We start from the raw sequence: 20,698 nt of genomic DNA on the forward strand, positions 1-20,698 counted from the left end.
GCCAGTGATCTGAAACCAAGCAACATCTGTCTCCAGATCACTAGTACCAAAATCACTAGTACTAAATTAATTTGAGGTGGAGGATAACAGGTTTATTGAGAAATAATGAGCACACCATGCAATTCACTAATTATAATATACAATTCGTTGACTTTCATCTTTTGAGAGAGTTATGCAGTCCTCGTTACAATCAATTTTAGAAGATTTTCATCACCCTAAAAACAAACCCCACATTATTTAGCCATCTTCACTAGTTTCCCCTTCCTCCCTCAGCCCTAGGGAACCACCCACCTTCTTTGTATAGATTTGCCTATAAGCCTCTGAAATAAAAAGCAAGTCGTCTACAGTGACTGGCTTATTTCACTTAGCATAATTTTTCGTGCTGCATCTGTGCTGTAGCAGGTATTGATGCAGGGTTTTTGCTCCTTAGTTCAGCTAAATCTGGGTTCTTCCGTCATGACCAGGAAAAATTAAGCATGAAGACACATTGAAGGGTGAGGAGGACAGAATTTATTAAGTGAAAGGAAAGTGCTCAGCAAAGAGAGGGGTCCTGCAAACAGGTTTCCACCTCACAATTGAATACCAGGAGCACATGAGCTGCAGTGGTCAGGCTCCTCCCCTGTATAAGGCGGGAATTCCTGGTGACTCTTCCCCATCCCCCCTGTGCTTGTAGGCCTCCAGTCCTCTGCCGGCATGTCCAGGCAAGACAAGTCCAGGTTCCCTTATCTGCACATAACATCTGGTGTAAACACTTGTGGGACTGCTTGAAGATTCTCCGGGGACCCTTCCGTAACTGCCTAGGCATTCTGCTGTCTCCTCCTAATACAGTATCAGTACTTAATTTCTTCTTATTGCTGAGTAATACTCCACTGTATGGATACATCAAACATTTTATTTATCCATTCGCCAGGTGATGAACCTTTGGGTTCTTTCCCACCCAAACGTGATGGACGCTTTGGTTGTTTCCACTTTTTGACTCCTACTAATAATGCTGCTGTAAACATTTATGTATGAGTTTTTGTGCTTGCATATGTTTTTATTTTTCTGGAGTATATACTTATGACTGGAATTTCTGGGTCATATGGTGACTTCATGCTTAACCTTTTGAGGAGCTGCCAGTTTGTTTTCCAAAGTGGTTGCACCACTTTACATTCCCAGCAGCATTGGAAAAGGGTTTAAATTTCTTTGCATTTTTTTCCTAACACTTACTTCCTCTTTTTTATTGAACAAAGATTTCATCCTGTCGTGTGAAGTGATACCACATGTGGTTTTGATTTACATTTTCCTAATGACTAATTACATTAAGCATCTATTAATGTGCTTGTTATCCATCTTTATATCTTCTTTGCAGAAATATCTATTCAAAATCTTTGCCCATTTTTTAAATTGGGTTATCTTGTTATTTATAAATTGCAGACATTCTTTATATGTCCTATATATGTAAGTCCCTTATCAGATATATGCTTCTCAAATACTTTCTTCTACGCAGTGTCTTACCTTTTCACTTCTTGATATTGTCTTCTCAGGCACAGCAGTTTTCAATTTTGAAGTCCATTGAATCCATTTTTCCTTAGGAGTCATAGCTAAGAAAACACTGCGAAATGCAGTCACAAAGATTTATGCCAGGGTTTTCTTCTGAGGGTTTTATAGTTTTAGCTGTTACAGTTGACTGTTTTGAGTTAATTTTTAAATAAGATATTTGATCCAGCTTTATTTATTTTTTGCATATGGATGCCCAGTTTTCCCAGCACCATTTGTTGAAAAGACTATTCTTTTCCCATTCTGTTCTTTTGTTAACCTTGTATAAAATCAATTGACTGTAAATGTGCGGGTTTATTTTTAGATTATCAACTCTTAGCTTGTTTATTTCTATTCTTATGCCAAGGTAAAATCGAATTTAATGAGGAGTTTTTTTCCATCATATTGCATATTACCAGATGTCTTATGTCATAATAAAAATTAAATTTAGTGGAATATCTTTAACTTCACTTTTTGTGTCTCAAAGACATCTCTGGCCAGCTTATACCTTACTTACTCTAAGACATGATGGGAAGTCAGGCTTACAAGACACACTCGATTTCTTTTTTTCTCCCTTCCAACCTTTAGTCTCTTTTCCATTGCCTCACTCTATAGTTATATTTGCGGAAAGTTTTGATCACAGGATCGGCTGACATAGTCTAATATTTGGTGCATTATGTTTTGCTAATTCATTGTACTTCATAGAATCTTCCATAGATGTCTACCATCCAGGAAGGAGAAGTTTAAGTCTGAGCCGCCAGCTTTCCTCAGTGGAAATCAAGTGAAGTCATCATCTTTCAGTTCGCAGATCCTCCTTCCACCTAGTAGCTGGTTCTCTTGGGTAGCACTGTGGCTAATACTTTTCTTGGTGCCAATCTTGCATTCTCAGAAACCACAGTTCCCTGTATTGACCTCCTTTTGCTGAAACAGAGATGCACAGCTCTGCTTTCTAGCTCAGTAGATGATTCTTGGAATATAAAGTTTAATTCATTCCAAGAAAAAGTCTTAGGAGTGCAGCACTTCAAAATCAGGTAATGTTCAGGCAATTTATCAGAGACACATAGTAGATTAGTATTTTGACTTTCAGAAATTTCAGAGCCAGGTTTTGTGCTATAGAGACACATTGTGGCATAACAGAGAGATGGGATGGTCTTAACTTCTCCATACAGACAAGCTTGAAGTAAGGTGAAGGAGAAATTACATTTGATGTCTTAGCACTCAAAGCACGCTGTTTATTTTACTTCTTTGAAGACTAAAAATCATTCCATAATGTTCTCCTTATTTCCTCACTGAGAAAAGGAAAATGAAAATTGAACACTAGATCCATTAATAAATACTCAAAGCTTCTTCTTTTAGAATTTTAGTTCATTGAAATCAGGTAAATGTCTGATTTTGGTTATGTAACCAAGTATTTCTAGTTGTTGCTCAAATCATATGTCTCCTTGCTTCCCAGTCTGGTCTCCTAACTTGAGGGGAAATTGTAAGGAGACACCCTGGCCTTGTTATCAGAGCTCATAATTGAAGGGGGTTTTAGGAAAACTTCCTCCTCAGCAGCTTATGTCTCTCTCCTGGTTATCTGCTGCTTCTCAGGAATGTTTGCCATCAGTGAATAAATCTCAACATTTCTTAGATCCTACTTTAAAGGAGACTCTTTTCTGCTACACAAGTTATGTTTCCTGTTTTCTCTTTTAACCTTTATTTTTCTAACAATTACCCAGAGTTTTGTGACTTACAAGAAAAACATTTCGTTTGTTCATGAACCTGTGGTTTGGAAAAAACTTGGCCAGGAGAGCTTGTCTCTGCTCCCCTCAGCTTCTCTAGGAACAGCTGATCATTTGGGGAAACGGAATCATCTGAAGCTTTGCTCACCCACGTGTTTGATGGTTGATACTGGCTATTGGCTGGAACCTTGGTTGGGGCAGGCTGCATGAACACTGACACTGGCACTGCCAGGCTGTCTTTGTGGCCTGATCTCTCTCACAATCTGGGGGCTGCGTTCGAAGGGAAAGCAGTCTGAGATAGGGAAGCCACATGGCATCCTTTTTACTGCATTCTATTCATTAGAAGGAAGTCAATAAGGTTGGCCCATATTCTGTTTTTAAATGGGATGAATATAGCCTCGCTTTTGTTTTAATTGACATGTGTGTGTATATATATATATACACACATAATTATGGGCCATAGAGTGACATTTTGATACATGTACATAGTGTGTAATGATCAAGCTAACTAGCACATTTACTACTTCAGTCATTTTTCATTTCTTTGATTTATGAACATTCAAAATCTTCTGACTTTTAAAAAACATACTATAAATCATAGCCATATTCACCCCACAATACCACAAAACACCGGAACTCATTCCTCTTATCTAACTGTAATTCTCTATCCATTAACCAGCCTCCCCTCTCCTACTTCTGTGAGCTTTTTTGTTGTTGTTAAGAGACAGGACCTTGCTAGTGTAGTCTGGGCTCTGGGCAACTGTAGTCATCCAGATTGGAGACAGTGGTTTGATCATAGTTCACTCTAGCCTCAAACTCTTGGGCTCACATGATCCTCACACCTCAGCCTCCTGAGCAGCTGGGATTATGGGCATGCAGCACTGCACCTGTCTGATTTTTGACTTTGTAGAGATGTCTTCCTGTGTTGTCCAGGGTGCTCTGGAACTTTTGGCCTCAAGTGATTCTCCTGTCTTGGTCTTTTAAAGTGCTAAGAAATAACAGGCATCAGCCATGTTACCCAGCCCTCAGGTTTTCTTCAGCTCCCACACATGAGTGAGAATGTGCAGTATTTATCTGCACTTAGCATAACATCCCTCAGACTGATCCACATGTCCACAAATAACAGGGTTTAATTCCTTTATATGGTGAATAGTATTCCAATGTGTATGTGTACCACAGTATTTTGTCCATTCATTTGGTGATGGACATATAGGTTGATTTGATACATTAGCTGTTGTGAATAGTGCTACAATAAACATGTGAGGACAGGTATCCTTGTGATCTATTGTTTTCTTTTCTGTTTCCTGAATACCCAGTAGTGGGGTTGCTGGGTCCCTGGGCAGTCCCGTTATTAGATTTTTGAGAAAAACTCGTGTTGTTTTCTGTAGTGGCTGCACTAATTTACCTTCCCACCAACAGCATGTAAGAGTTTCCTGTTCTCTGGAGCCTCACCAGCACTGGTTATTTTTATATCTTTTAAATGATAGCAATGTATTCAAATTGAAGCAAGATTATATCACATTGTAGATTTGATTTATATTTCCCTGAGGATTAGTGATACTGAACATTTTAAAATCTATTTATTGGCTATTTGTATTTCTTTTTTCTAAAAACAAGTATAGTTAGATATTTTGTTCAATTTTGAACTCAGATTTTTTTTTTAACGGTCAAGTTGTTTGAGTTTCTTGCACATTTTACATATTAGTCCCTTATCAGATGAATAGTTGACAATATTTTCTCCCACTCTACAGGTTTTCTCTTCACTCAGTTGTTTGCTGGCCAGAAGCTCTTTAGCTCAATGTAGTACCATTGGCCTATCATTTGTTTTTTCCTATGCTTCTGATGTCTTACCCGTAAAAATCTTTGTGCAGACTAATGTCCTCAAGCATTTTCCCTATATTTACTTACAGTAGTTTGATAATTTGGGGCCTTACATTTCAGTCTTCAATTGATTATGAGTTTCTTTTTTATATGGTGTTACAGAGGAAGCTAGAATCATTCTTCCCCATATGGATATTTAGTTTTCCCAGTGCCATTCATTTGACGAGACTGTCCTTTCCCCAATGTATGTTCTTGGCACCTTAGTCTAAAATCAGTTGGATTTAAATATGTGGATTTATTTCTGGGTGCTGCATTCTATGGCCTTTACCCCAAGAATCATGACTTCTTAAAATGCAATTCAAATTGTCATGAAACATTTGCAGTCTAAGGAAAGGCTTATGGCATCAGAATCCTTATTTACAGGATTCATTATTTTGTGTCTTTTTGAAATATGGTCTTTGTCTGTCATCCAGGCAGAAGTGCAGTGGTGTGGTCATAATTCACTGCAGCCCTGAACTCTGGGTACAAGCCATCCTTTTGCCTCAGTCTCCCAAGTAGCTGGCTCTACATGCATGAGCCACCATACCCAGATAATTTTAAAAATATATATTTTATATATATATCTCTCTAAACACACACAAACACATACACACACGCACAGACACACACACATATATATATGTATAGAGACACGGGAGTATCACTATGTTGCTCTTGCTGATCTCAAATTCCTGGCCTCCAGTGATCTTTCTACCACAGCCTCCTAAAGTGCTGGGATTACCGGCATGAGGCACCATCCCTAGTATAGCGTATTAAATTATTTTCAAAGTCTTATTCCCAGAGCCATTTATTGACTTTGGCCTAAATCACCCACTATGATATGTCTGACACTGTTTTGACATATTATGGGGAGTGAGGATGAGGGAGGGGGTTAGACACTTTTCACTGAGAGATCACTTAGTGCCATTGAAGGAGGAACAGAAATGTATTATCAGGAAAATAAAAGTCAGATGAAGTGCAAAAGTTCTCTGGAAAGATGATGACAGTAAAGCATATATTTTTGTGACTCATGGTAGCTTTAACTTTGCTCTTAAAATTCAGAGTAATTTAAGGCTTTACATTTGAAGAATCTACTGTGTTACAGATAACATTTTATTGCAAGTAAATACTTTTCAAAATTTGCTATTGGTTTTGTATTAGATTATTCTTAGCCTATATCAAACTATATTATTTTATTCCTGCAGTTTGATGATCTTATGGCAGAGAAGGAAGCTGTATCATCAAAATGTGTCAATTTGGTGAAAGACAATCAAGTGCTTCAACAGGAGTTATTATCTATGAGAAAAGTACAACAGGAATGTGAAAAACTTGAGGAGGATAAAAAGATGTTAAAAGAACAAATATTAAATCTTAAGACCCATATGGAAAACAATATGGTAGAACTTGGCAAAGTACAAGAATATAAATCAGAGCTAGATAAAAAGGCAATGCAGGCAATAGAAAAATTAGAAGAAATCCATTTACAGGTTAGTTTTGTAAATCAGGTAAGTTTATCTGTAATATGCTTTCATTTATTTCACTGCAAACTGTATTAAGGATATGTATATAATGTGTGTCTTCTGCCTCTCTTGTAGCAATTTGCTTTGTAGAGTTCTAGAAAAAAATGGCATCTATTTTTTCTTTTAAATATTTAAATTTCCATTATTATTATAATAAGATCAATCTTTCAGAGTAATGATTCTCACTATGGAGTCATTTGATGATTAAGACCAGTTGGCATAAGAAAAAATTGTGATTCAGAAATTATGTGATACTTTTGAATTGGTCTTAAGCTACATTGTTCTTTGATCACTTTTTAAAATTATGAATGGATTCTATTACTTCTTGTATGACCAGATTACATTAACAGTAACATAATTATGATTTCAAATTTGTATAAATCAGACTTAATTCTGAATTCAGTTATTAGTTTTTTTGATATTGCTGATAAATATGTTAAGTTCCAGCCTCTTTTTTTTTAACATATTCAAAATTGCTCTTTGAATCACTGACTCAAAATGAAAGGCAAAAAACATATGGTAATTAGGTTATAATTGTTTTAAAAATCTATTCTTTTCATTCGTTTTAGACACAAGCACAACATGAAAAACAATTGGAGCAGTTAAGCAAGGATAACATGGCTTCACTAAATAAGAAGGAACTCACACTTCAAGATGTGGAACGTAAATTCTCCGAAATGAAAACTGCTTATGAAGAGGTTACAACCGAATTGGAAGAATATAAGGAAGCCTTTGCAGCAGCATTGAAAGCTAACAATTCCATGTCAAAAAAACTAACGAAGTAAGTCAAAACATACACTCGTAGGAAATGAATTAAGCTCATTAATTTGTTTTGAAAACATAATTTTTAGTGAGATGGCTTCAGGAGATTAGTATGAAGTGAATGCTAGTTTGATAATGTAATTATAGAAAATAATGTTAGTAAATAATCTTACCTTTAAAATATTAGTCAAGGATAATGTCTGTCCCATTTCTTTTTTTCTTTTTTTTTTTTTGGTTTTGTATGACTTTTTTCCTCTGAAAAATCTCATGTAGTTAATCTGATCTGTTAGTTTTTGTCACTAAGTATTTTTGAAGCTTTATAATTCATAAAACGATCTTGTTATAAAATTACTTGTCAGAGTTTCCCTAAATAGAAAGATTAATGAGTTTAATTTATTTTTCAGTAGATCACAACCTACACCCAAAGCGTCGAGTGGTACTGCTACTCTGGGCACAATCGTTTTTAATTGTGATTTTTAGTATTATCAATAGAGGGTGTCTCAAGAAAGACTATTTGTGTAACATTTTCAAGGTGTTACAGAAAGGCATCCTTGTGAAATAGGGAATAATTATCAAGGAATTTAAAGAAGTGTAATTCACAAAGTGGTTAAAAAATAACACCTTGTTCAGCCTGAAGATTGGTGTGGAAGGCAGAAAGAACAAGCCCCCCACTCCAGTGCCTTGGTCACAGTGCTGGGGGCTAATTGCCTTCAGCGCTGCTTTAGCTCTTTTTATCCCCAACCACACCATCTAGTTCTCCCCGAGGAGCTGTTGCTCTGAGTTCTTCCTCAGTGCCAAATGTTTAATTGTTCCCAGATAATGGGTGAAATGTGCAAGGGTGAAACCTAAAATTTCTTTACTAAACACAACTATTCCTAGGTTTTTTTTTTTTGTTCATTTTAGTTTTCTTAACCTACATCAAGGAGTACAACATGATGTTTTTATATAATTATTTCCTGTGAAGTGGTTCTTATACTCAAGCAAATCAACATATTCATTTTCCCACATAGTTACCCTTTAAATACAAGTATTTCTAATGGAATCTTTAGAATCTCACAAGTGGAGCCATTTTAGAAAGCAGCAAGTTTCACCTGGTGAACCGTGCATCACTGACAGCCATTTCTCTCCCCTGTCTACTTTGTTTGAACTGCTTGTTCAGTATAAATTACCTTAGAAACACAGGTTCTTCTTTAGAATGGTTTTAAAATTACAATTACTTACAACAGGTATGCTCTCACACATCTTTGGTGTGAAAACACCGTTTAGTGGGTACTTTGGATTACTCTCAGGGCAACGTTTTAAAAACTGCAAGTCATTAAGAATTATTTAAGGAAAAACGAAATACTAAGCATTTGTCTTTGCTGTCTTTACAGATCGAATAAGAAAATAGCAATGATCAGCACCAAGCTCGTTATGGAGAAAGAGCGGATGCAACATTTTCTCAGCACTCTTCCTACAAGGCGAGACCCAGAGTCACCTTGTGTTGGAAATCTTACTAGTGGAGGACTCAACAGAAAATATATTCCCCAAATGCCCATCAGAATTCCTACTTCAAACCCACAGACTTCAAATAACTGCAAGAACTACTTGACTGAGGTTAGTTATATGATCCTTTCTCTTTTGGCTTTCATTTCTCTAATATAATTCTTCTTTGTAATTTGGCGAAATACTGAGTTGTTCTGTTGACTTATGCATGTTAAGTGAAGATCATAATTAGCTATGTTAACACAAAAAGGAAATGGGAACTTCACATTTTTTAATTCCCTGGAGCTCTCATTTTCAAGAGATACTCATTTGCTAACTTTATTCAATACATGTGACTAAACTGACACATTTAAAATGTCTTTAAAAGCTGCATTTAAGTTAGGTTTTAGAAATTGCTTGTTATTGCCTGATAACTGATGATATACTTTGAGATGCTTTGGCTTACTCTCTAATTAATTCTAGTTTAGTTGTGGTGCATACTACCACCTTTTTTTTTTTTTTCTTTTTTTTAATACAGTGTCTCACTCTGTTGTCCAGGCTGGAGTGTCGTGGCACCATCTTGGCTCACTGCAACCTCCACCTCCCAGGTTCAAGCCATTTTCCTGCCTCAGCCTCCCAAGTAGCTGAGACTACAGGCGCCCACCATTACACCCAGCTAATGGTCGTATTTTTAGTAGAGAAAGGGTTTCACCCTATTGGCCAGGCTGTTCTCAAACTCCTGACCTTGTCATCTACCTGCCTCAGCCTCCCAAAATGCTGGGATTACAGGCATGAGCTACTGCACCCAGCCCATGTCACTTTTAAAGTTTGTTTGCAGCAGACACCACGGTGACTCATGTCTGTAATCCCAGCACTTTTGGAGGCTGAGGCAGGTGTATCACGAGGTCAGGAGTTCAAGACCAGCCTGGCCAAGATGATGAAATCCCATCTCTATTAAAGTACAAAAAAAAATTAGCCGGGTGAGGGGTGGGCACCTGTATTCCCAGCTACTAGGGAGTCTGAGGCAGAGACTTGCTTAAACCCAGGAGGCAGAGGTTGCAGTGAGTCGAGATCACACCACTGCACTCCAGCCTGGGTGACAGGGCAAGACTCCATTTTGAAAATGAAAACTTTTAGGTCCGGGCGCGGTGGCTCAAGCCTGTAATCCCAGCACTTTGGGAGGCTGAGACGGGTGGATCACGAGGTCAGGAGATCGAGAGCATCCTGGCTAACACGGTGAAACCCCGTCTCTACTAAAAATACAAAAAAAAAAAAAAAACTAGCCGGGCGAAGTGGTGGGCGCCTGTAGTCCCAGCTACTCGGGAGGCTGAGGCAGGACAATGGTGTAAACCCAGAAGGCGGAGCTTGCAGTGAGCCGACATCCGGCCACTGCACTCCAGCCTGGGCAACAGAGCGAGACTCTGTCTCAAAAAAAAAAAAAAAAAAAACAAAAAGAAAAGAAAAACTTTTAAAAAAAGTTTATTTGCACCATCTCAACTCTTCCCACCCATAATGACAACTGAATGATTGGCATCCAAACACTTTACCACATATGGATGTTTATTATTTAGTAGAATCCAATTTAATTGCATTTTATGAATTAAACAAAATCCTAAAATGTTAATTTCCTTTTCCATGTTTAAAGGCACGGTGGCTCAGACTTGTAGTCCCAAGGTCTACAAGTTTGGGAGGCTGAGACAGGTGGAACATCTGAGGTCAGGTGATTGAGACCAGCCTGGCCAACATGATGAAACCCGTCTCTACTAAAAATACAAAAATTAGCAAGGCATGTTGGCAGGCATGTGTAATCTCAGATACTCGGGAGACTGAGGCAGGAGAATCACTTGAACCCAGGAGACAGAGGTTGCAGTAAGCCAAGATCATACCACTGCACTATAGTCTGGGTGATGGAGACTATCTCAAAAAACAAAACAAAACAAAACAAAAAAAGTTTGTGCCTTTCTTACATAAAAGTACATCCTCTGACTATAAAAATCCTGGAAGAAACCCTAGGAAATGCTCTCCTGGATATCATGCTTGTCAATTAATTTATGGCTAACTCCTCAAAAGCAACTGAAAGAATAACAAAATTGACAAGTGGGATCTAATTAAGCTAAAGGGCTTCTGCACAGCATGAGAAACTATCACTGGATTAAACAGACAGCCTAAATAATGGAAGAAAATATTCACAAACTATGGATACAGCAAATGCTTATTATCCAGAATCCATGAGACCTAAGCAAATCAACAAATGAAAAATAAGTAACACTGTTGAAACTGGGCAAAGGACATGAACAGACACTTCTCAAAATAGCACATGTAAGTGGCCAACAAGCACATTAACAAATGCTTACCATTGATAATCATCAGAGAAATGCCAAACAAAACATCAGTGAGATACCATCTCACACCAGTCAGAATGACTTTTGTTAAAAAGTAAAAGCATACACACACACACACACACACACACATATATATATGTTGGGGAGGCTGTGGAGGAAAGGAAACACACACTGTTGGTGGCAATATAAATTAGTTCAGCTGCTATGGAGAGCAGTTTGGAAATTAAGTACTAAGAATGACCGTTGGATGAAGCAACCCCATTACTACACTAGGGGTATACCTAAAGGACAATAAATCATTGTAACATAAAGATGCATGAACATGTGTGTTCATTGCAGCACTATTCAAAATAGCAAAGACATGGAGTCAATCCAGGTGCATCCAAGGTAGATTGAAAATCCAAGCTAGATTGGAGAATTCCATCTACATATACAATGGATATACAATGGAATACTCTGCAGCCATGAAAAGAACAAAATCAGGTCCTTTGCAGCAACGTGGATATGGCTGGAATCTACTACCCTAATCAAACTAACACAGAAACAGAAACCAGATATCTCCTGCTTTCACTCATGTGGGAGCTACACATTGGGTGCACATTTATCATAAACATGGGAATAATAGACACTGAGAAATAAGAACGGGGAGAGACAGAGTGGCCCAGGGTTGAAAAACTACTTATTGGGTTGTATGCTCATATGACCTGTGTGATGGGTTCAATTGTACTCCAAATCTTGGCATGCCTCAATATACCTTTGGAAAAAACCTCCACAGGTACCACCTTAATTGAGAATACAAACTAGAAAAAAAAAAAGAAAAAGAAAAAGAAAAATTTATCATAAAAAAGTTTAGTATAAGTAGAGAATAGAAATTTCTTTTTAAGATAAAATTTATTGAAGTAAAAAAATGGATTAAACTTTTATAAAGGGGAGAGTTCTGCTAAAAATTTCAAAGTAATGCATTCATTGTAAAAGATGACTTTAATTTTTTTTTTTTTTCTTTTTTGAGACAGGGTCTCACTCTGTTGCCAGTCTGGAGTGCAGTGGTGCAATATTGGCTCACTGCAACCTCCAACCCCTGGCTTTAAGCAATTTTCCTGTCTTAGCCTCCCAAGTAGCTGGGACTACATGTGTGTGCCACCACACCCAGCTAATTTTTGTATTTTTAGTAGAGACCAGGTTTCCTTATGTTGGCCAGGATGGTCTCGATCACCTGACCTCGTGATCTTCCCGCCTTGGCCTCTCCAAGTGCTGGGATTCTAGGCATGAGCCACCACACCTGGCCATTGTTTAACCTTTGTACTAATAAACACCACCTTTCTAAAATTATGTCTATGCAATAGACCAGTATTAACTGTATTTTTGTCTGATTACTCTAAGCAGCATTACACAGATACATCCTCTGTTATCTAAATTAAAATAAGTAGAAAATTTACTTTATGTATGTGATTATTTTTCTTTTGAAGCAAACTTCAAGTTATGTCTAGTCACTAAAAATACTAAAGGCCACAATTTGTAAGTGATATATTATTTTCATGATAATGTTTCTTGTTTAACTTAAACATTATTATTATTTTCACTTATTTTAGATGGAGCCAGAACGTGTAGAACAAATAATTAGAGAAACAAAGAGAAGTATGTTGCCAAAATTTATTCCTTAAATTTAGGTTTATTTTAGAAATAAAATTTAATAAAAAATGGTATTCCTTCTCATTGCTGGGTTAGTAGATACCACGTTAAGTATTTTTCTCTTCTTACACACATCCAATGAAAGATGTGAAAACAAAAACTTCCACAGAGAAGACTGTCCTTGTGCACCATAAATTCATCACATCCCATAACTTAAAAAATTCCCAAGAAGTCTATGCATCTCTTTTCCACTGGCTCTACACTTTCTTAAGTTTTGCCATCCTCATGGAACTGTCAGCCAGCACCCTGAAACGATTCTCAGAAAACAAAGGCATCATCAAGTTCTCAGGGTTTTGGTAGGGATTGAAGGCCAACGGACCTCAGTCTCATTCAGAAATACTTAGCTGAGCAATAACCCTTCATAGGCAGTCACTTGACAGGTGACATTTTAAATCTCCTGTCATTTACTCTGTCATTGGCTTACGTCTGTTCTCAGGAAAAGTTCCAACTTTTTCACCATGAAATAAAAACACCCACGTCAATGTGATTCCTGTCAAGTTACTCAGCCTTGTCTCTCACCACTTACTGCGCTCTGCCCTTTGCTCTAGTGCGAAACTGGAGGGAGCGGAACTCTGCAGGGCTCTTCCTCACCTCAGGCTCTTTGCCTGCACCTCTTCCCTCTCTCTGATGAGCTTTTCCTTGTCCTTCAGGTATCAACCTATGGTATCTCCTCCACCAGAAAGCCCATGATTTTGGCATAAAAGTGTGATAGATGACCCTTCTGTGTGCTCCAGTAGTGCCCTGCTGTATACCTCTCATGTATCCATGACTCTATATGGACATTGTCTTGTCTGTTTTTTTAGGGTATAGCATATGACTGTTGGGAGGTGGACCATACCATCTTCATCTTGAAATTCTAGTGCTGGTTCTAGAATCTTAGCACATGTCTGTTGAGTAGATGAATAAAGAATAAAAAAGCTCTGATATTTAAACACAATTAGAGTTAATGCCATGTGTAAATTATTTAATAGTGATTTTGTATTGTAAATGTACATACATATTTCTCATTCTTATTAACTCTGATAAAGTTCTCAACTCTTTAGTTTTTAAAATCACACTGAGTTAACTGAAGTGTTTTAGGTAAAGAACATAATTATTTGTTTTTCTTTCCAGCTGTTGCTATGTTGGACACTTTCACCCGTCTACTTTCTTGTACAGAATCCACTGGTAAGCCACATCTAATCAAGAGAATATTTAACCATAAAATCTTAAGGACAAATTTTATGATTTAAAAGATTATAAAACTTTATTACTGGGCTATTTACACAACATTTTAATTGTTTTGTAGGAACCTAGTTTTTAGATTCCTTCCTGGGCAGGGGTCGTCGCGAGAGACCACTCGACACCCCCAGGACCACCAGGATAACTCCATCGGGGCCCTATCACCAGGCCCAGTCTGGCTCCATGATAACCAAGACGCAGGTCCAGAGACAAGCGCCCTGCATGGTGCCTGCCTGTGACTCCCCTTGGTGGGTAGTGACCAGCACACCGTGGAAGAAGCCAGGACAGCATGCGGCCAGCTGTTCTGCAGCCCCAGATGACTCCTGGGCCTTGAGAAGTCATTCTTAAAGGCGAGACTGGTCACTTTGAGGTCCCTGGAAGGAAGGGTGAATGTGTCATCCTAACAGCCCTGGCAGCCAGCAGCATGCCATACATCTTCTCACTCGACCTTTGTGACAGAGGCCACCTTCTGGGGCACAAGTCCCATGCGTAAAGGGTCCTATCTCAGTCGGGCCTCATCCTGAGCCCTGGGATGGGAGAGGCACCATGCACGGCCCTGCAGCAGCCAGGATTACCACCCAGGGGACACATCCTTCTGTGGCCCTGGCCAGACTTAGAATTTGGCCCAAGACAGGACAAGCTCAGTCAGAGCAGCTTGTCAGTACCCAGGGCCTATGTATGCCAGGCATGGCCAAGCTGGCTCAAAGAGCAACCAGCCACCTCTGCAAGGGTGTGCCAGGAGCAGGTGGACCAGCCACCAACCTCACCCACTCAAGAAAACAGGGATGGCCAGGTTCCCACACCCTGAGTGACCACCACCTGACAGCTGGTGAAGTGGAGGCCTGAGGAAAAGCAGATGGCACTGGGGGCCTGCTTCCAGGGCAGAGTAACTGATTGACCCTGACTGGCAGTGAGTTGGGGACTGGTCCACCTGCTCCTGGCACACCCTTGCAGAGGTGGCTGGTTGCTCTTTGAGCCAGCTTGGCCTTGCCTGGCATGCACAGGCCTCAGTGCAACAACTGTGCTGCAAATGGAGCCACATAGAGGATATGAGCAGCAGGCTCAGGAGCAGGCTGTGCACTGCCTTTGGGGCTCCAGCCCATGCATCAGGGCTCCTACAGCACTGTGGGCTTCTTGGGTGCCATGAGGCAGACCACAGGCCATCCTGAGGAGGACTCTGGTAAGAGCTTCCTTGTGTATGTGGATGATGTCCAGGATGTTGGCCTGGTGTCCCTGAGGCAGCACTAACAGGTCCATGACTGGGTCCAGGTCCTGCCTGGGCTGATTGGCGAAGATCTCCCTGGCAGCATTGAAGGCATCAGTGGTGAAGTGGCATCTATGTTCAAGTGCAGAAAGGGCCCAGTCTGGTGGATGAACCACATGGCCAGCTTCTGGGTGTGGGCACGGTGCCACATCCTTTGTCACTTCCTGATGTGCCCCACCAGCACTGAAGAGACAGCCTGGAGACAGGGCAAGAGGAAGGCTGAGAAGGATGAGATGGTGAGTCCCAGATTCTTCCTGTCCCTGAGCCCACCCCGAGTGACCCTCAACATTTAGGAATGGAAGAGCAAGACTGACAGCTTCAAGTACTTCACCAAGAAGATAGACAACAGGGCACTCAGCTCAACTTCACAGCCAGTGAGTTGACATGCAAGCAGATGATGGTAACAGGCTTTAAGAAAGAGCATCAGATGGCAGACAGCCAGTACTTCAGGCTCAGCCAGGCATTGGAGTTGGACCAGGCCATCCACTTCACCATAGAGGCCTTCCACACTATCAGTGAGCTCTTTGCCAGTCAACCCAGGCAGGACCTGGACCCAGTCATGGACCTGTTAGTGCTGTCTCAGGGACACCAGACCAACATCCTGGACATCATCCACATGCACAAGGACGCTCTTACCAAAGTCACGGAGAGCCGGCAATCTGTGACAGAAGTGAAGACAGAGGTGCAGAGGCTGTTGATGTCAGAATCACAGGAACAGAATTTCTTTGGCTACTTTGGCTGAAATTCACCACTTTCATCCAATTCGAGTGAGAGACATGGACTCACAGATGCTGCATTTCTTGCAGCGAAAGATACTGTTTTTTCAAAAAGTCACCCAGGAATTGATAGTGTTGAATGACTAGATATTCGATCGTGGACTGTTTCCATTTCAAGGATTCATTCTACAGAGAAGAATAACACTAGAGGGAAGAGCTAGTGCCCGCTATTGGTGGTAGCACAAGGATGGTTTTGTGATCAACTGAAATCCAGCTGAATACAGAATTGTGTAGGAAACAGTTAATATGATGATACAATAGAAACAGTAGCAAACATGAATTAAATCATGCTATGAATGCCTAAACTACCATTGTAACTTTTGGAAGAATGATAATACCACTTTACTGCTTTTTGAAGTATGAATATTTTAGTGTATGTGCTATAGGCCTCAAATCCTATAAAGATTTTCCAAGAAGCTGACTGGATAAAGCCTGCTGTGGATGTCTTTATACTCAAAGATTGATGATGTAATTTGCATGTTTGTTCCCACCAAATCTCCTGTTGAATTATATTTCCTATTGTGGAAGGTGGATCCTGGTATAAGGTGATTGAATTATGAAGGCAAATTTCTCATGAATGGTTCAGCACCATCCCCTTGTAGCATCCTCACAATCATGAGCGACTTCTCATGAGATCTAGTCACTGAAAACTCTACGTCGCCTCCCTACTCTCCGTGTTTTCCTCTTGCCATGTGAGACAACTTACTCACTCTTTCTTTGCCTTCCACAATGATTCATAGATGTCTGAGGCCTCCCAGAAGCAGAAGCCACTGTGCTTCCTGTCCACCCTGCAGAACCAGGAGTCAATTAAACCTCTTTTTCAAAACAAATCATATAGAAAATGGCAAATGAGGATTGCAGCATTGCTATAAAGATACCCAAGAACGTGGAAGCAGCTTTGGAACCATGTAATGGGCAGAGGTTGGAAGAGTTTGGAGGGCTCAAAAGAAGACAGATAGATGAGAAAACTTTTGGACCATCATAGAGACTGGTTAAATGGTTGTGACAGAAATCCTGACGGAAACATGGACAGTGAAGGCCAGGCTGAGGAGGTCTCAGAAATAAGAAGATTTCTGGAAAATGTCTTCCTTTTGGATATGGAAAGCTTATACAATGCCTGTGCCATCATTGTGCCTTAGAAGCAGTGAATTCCCTTTCTATTTCCGAGGCTCATAGGCAAAAGTGACTGTTGCCTTGACTCAGATGAGACTTTGGACTTTGTAACTTTGAGTTAATGCTGAAATGAATTAATGCTGAAATGAGTTATGCCTCATGCTGGAAAGCCATGATTGTATTTTGCAATGTGAGAAGGACATGAGATTCGTGGGGTCAGGGGCTATTCTGTCCATGTGTCCCTACCAAAACTCATGCAGAATTCTATTCCCTAATGTTAGAGGTGGGGCCTAGGTGGCAAAAGATTTAGTCATAAAAGTGTGGGGGTGGATCATTCATGAATGATGAAGCACCATCCCCTTGATGCTGTCCTGAGAGTGAGTGAGTGCTCATGTGATCTGGTTGTTTACCAGGCTGTGGAACCTCTGTCCTCATTCTGTGTTCCTCCTACTCCTGCCTTAGGAGACATCTCATCTTCCCTTGGCTTTATGATATAATTAGGAGGCTTCCTGATTCCTTCCAGAAACAGAAGACACTAAGCTTCCTTCACAGCCTGCAGAATCATAAGTCAATTAATCCTCTTTTATTTACAATAATACAGAAAAGTAAAACTGCCAAGAGGAGCTGTGAGATGTCTTCAAGGCCTTTTTCCCTTTGTCTTGGCTATTAGCACAGGGCTTTTTAATATGCAAATTTCTGAAGTCTTCTTCAATTTTTCCCCTTAAATTGGGTTTTGCGTTATTACTACATAGCCAACCTGCTATACAGATACCTGAAAAAGTAGAAGCAGGCTCAGTAGTGGCTAGCAAACAAAGATTGGAAGGGTTTGGAGGGATTGGAGCATGACAGAAAGATGAGGGACTGGGAGGGAGTGATTGAATTATGGATGGGCGGGGGGTGTGGAAGGAAATAGGGGTGGATAGGGTGGGAAGGAATAGGCTGGCTGTAGGGTGGTTTCGAGGGTGGTGGGTAGTAGGCAGGGGTAGTAGCCTGCTGCAGAGGCAGAGCCTCATGGAAAACCCCTACTAGGGCAGTGCACCTGTGGCTTTGCAGGTTTGATCCCCCATTGCCACTGTCAAGGACTCGACTAGTGTTCAGTGCCTGTCGCTTTTCCACACTGAGGGTACAAGCTGTTGGTGGGACTATGATTCTGGGGGTTGGAGGGTGGTAGCCACCTGCGTGGGGGCTCCAAGTCCATATTTTCCTTCAGCCCTGCCCTAGTAGAAGTTTACCAAGAACCATGCCTTTGCAGCAGGCTTCTGCCTGGAAACAGCAGGGGGTGGGGGTGGCAGGCATATCCTTCACCAATGGTTAAGCACCATCTTCTTGATGCTGTCCTCGTGTTAGTGTGTTCCCATCAGATCTGGTTATATAACAGGGTATGGCACCTCTTTCCTCTCTCAGTCTTGCTTCTACTCCTGCCATATGTAGCATCTCCTTGCCCCTAGGCCTTCTGGTATGATTGGGAAGTTTCCTGAGTCCCCCCAGAAGCAGAAGCCACTATGCTTCCTTTACAGCCTGCTGAACCATGAGCCAGTTAAACCTCTTTTCTTTATGATCATATGGAAAATTAGTGCTGTAAAGTGGAGCCATGAAATGCCTTCAAGACCCTTTCCTCTTTGTCTTGGCAACCAGCACTCAGCTTCTTTTCATGCAAATATTTGAAGCCTTTGTGAATATTCCCCCCGAAAATGGACTTTTCTTCTTTTATTACATTGCCAGGCTGTGACAAAAAGAGCTGACAATGTAGAAACAGGTTCAGAAGTAGGTAAAAGACAGAGGTCGGGGGAGTTGGGAAAGCTAAGAAGACAGCAAGATGAGGAAAAGTTTGGACAACTGTAGAGAATTGTTAAATACTTGTGATCAGAAGGCTGACAAAAGGATAAACACTGAAGTCCAGACTTAAAAGGTCTCAGAGGAAAATGAGGAATTTCCTGTTAACAGGAGTCAAGGTTACATTTGACTGGCCTTAGCAAAGAACGTGGCTGCGCGGTGACCCTGCCCTGGAGATCTGTGAACTATGAACTTGGGGGTGGGGGGGTGGTGATTCAGGATGTAGCTGGTGGAATGAACATCTAGGGAGCATAGCATAAGAGGTGTCCTGTCTGCATTGAACAGCCTGTGTTCTTATGTGTTACCTAAGAAATGACTTCAAGATGGAACTTCTATTTAAATGAGAAGTGGAGACCTAAAGTTTGGAAAATTTTCAGCCTGGCCAAGTGTTCAAAAAGAAAAGTTGATTTTGAGTGGGAAAATTCAAGAAGCCTCAGTGTATGTGCATAAAAAGGAGCCCAGTGCAAATAGCCAAGACAATGGGAAAAAGGCCTTGAAGGCATCTCAGAGACCTCTGCAGCAGCCCTTGCCGTCACAGGCCCTGGGGCCTAGGAGAGAAGAATGGTTTCCTGGAAAAGCTCCATGGTCTTGCTGCTGTGTACACCCTCAGGACACTGCTGGCTGCATCCCTGCAGCCCCAGCTCCAGCCATGGCTGAAAGATGCACAGGTACAGCTTGGGTCACTGCTTCAGAGGTGGCTTCAAGCCTTGATGGTTTCCATATAATGTGAAGCCAGCAGGTGCTTACAGCAAGAATAGAGGCTTGGGAGCCCCCATCTAGACTCTAGAAGATGTACAGAAAATCCTGGATGTCCAGGAAGAAGCTTTTCCATGAGGCAGAGCCTCATGGGAAACCTCTACTAGGGGAGCCAAGAAGGGACATATAAGGTTGAAGACCCCACACAGGGAAGCATCATTCTCCCAACCCCAGATTCATAGACCCACAAACAGCTTGCACCCTCAGTGTGGAAAAGCTACAGGCACTCAACACCAGCCCTATCCATGAGAGCAGCCACAGAGGCTGAACACTGCAAAGCCACAGGTGCAGATCTGCCCAAGGCCTTGGGAGCACAGCCCTCACACTCCTGTGCAATGGATGTGGGACAGGGATTCTAAATGGATGATTTAGGAGCTGTAGGATTGAGTGACTGGCCTGCTGGATTTTGGACATTTATTTATCCTATGAGTCCCATCTGTGTTTTATGCTTCTTTCAAGAAATTTTGTTTTCTATCGGCTGGGAATGCTTACCCATTGCCTGTGTAATCATTGTACCTTGGAAGTAGTTAACTTGCTTTATAATTCAGTGGCTCATGGGCAGAAGGTACTGCAGACTTGTCTCAGATAAGACTTTGGGCTTTGGACATTTGAGTAAATGCTGGAATGAGTTAAGATTTGGGGGACTATACGGAAGGCATCATTGTATTTTGCAATGTGAGAAAGACATGAGATTCGGGGAACCAGGTGCAGAAAAATATGATTCATCTCTTTGTCTCTCCCAAAACTCACGTGGAATTATAATGGAAAATATTAAAGGTGGGGACTGGTGGAAGGTGATATAATCGTGGTGGAGAGTGGAGTTTGGATGGGGAAGGGTGGGGAGAATTGGGGGGTATTG

General features: G+C 40.8%; 1 long non-coding RNA gene across 1 annotated transcript; it reads left to right on the plus strand.

Annotated features, from left to right (window-relative positions):
• The first annotated feature begins 12,833 nt into the window (after positions 1–12,833).
• LOC140709856 (uncharacterized) lies at positions 12,834–18,927 on the plus strand. The gene is made up of 2 exons (XR_012090636.1): positions 12,834–14,043; positions 14,165–18,927. It is a non-coding gene; the product is annotated as an uncharacterized lncRNA (long non-coding RNA).
• Positions 18,928–20,698: the final 1,771 nt, after the last annotated feature.

The sequence above is a fragment of the Chlorocebus sabaeus genome, chromosome 2, assembly GCF_047675955.1.
Source record: "Chlorocebus sabaeus isolate Y175 chromosome 2, mChlSab1.0.hap1, whole genome shotgun sequence".
NCBI lineage: Eukaryota > Metazoa > Chordata > Mammalia > Primates > Cercopithecidae > Chlorocebus > Chlorocebus sabaeus.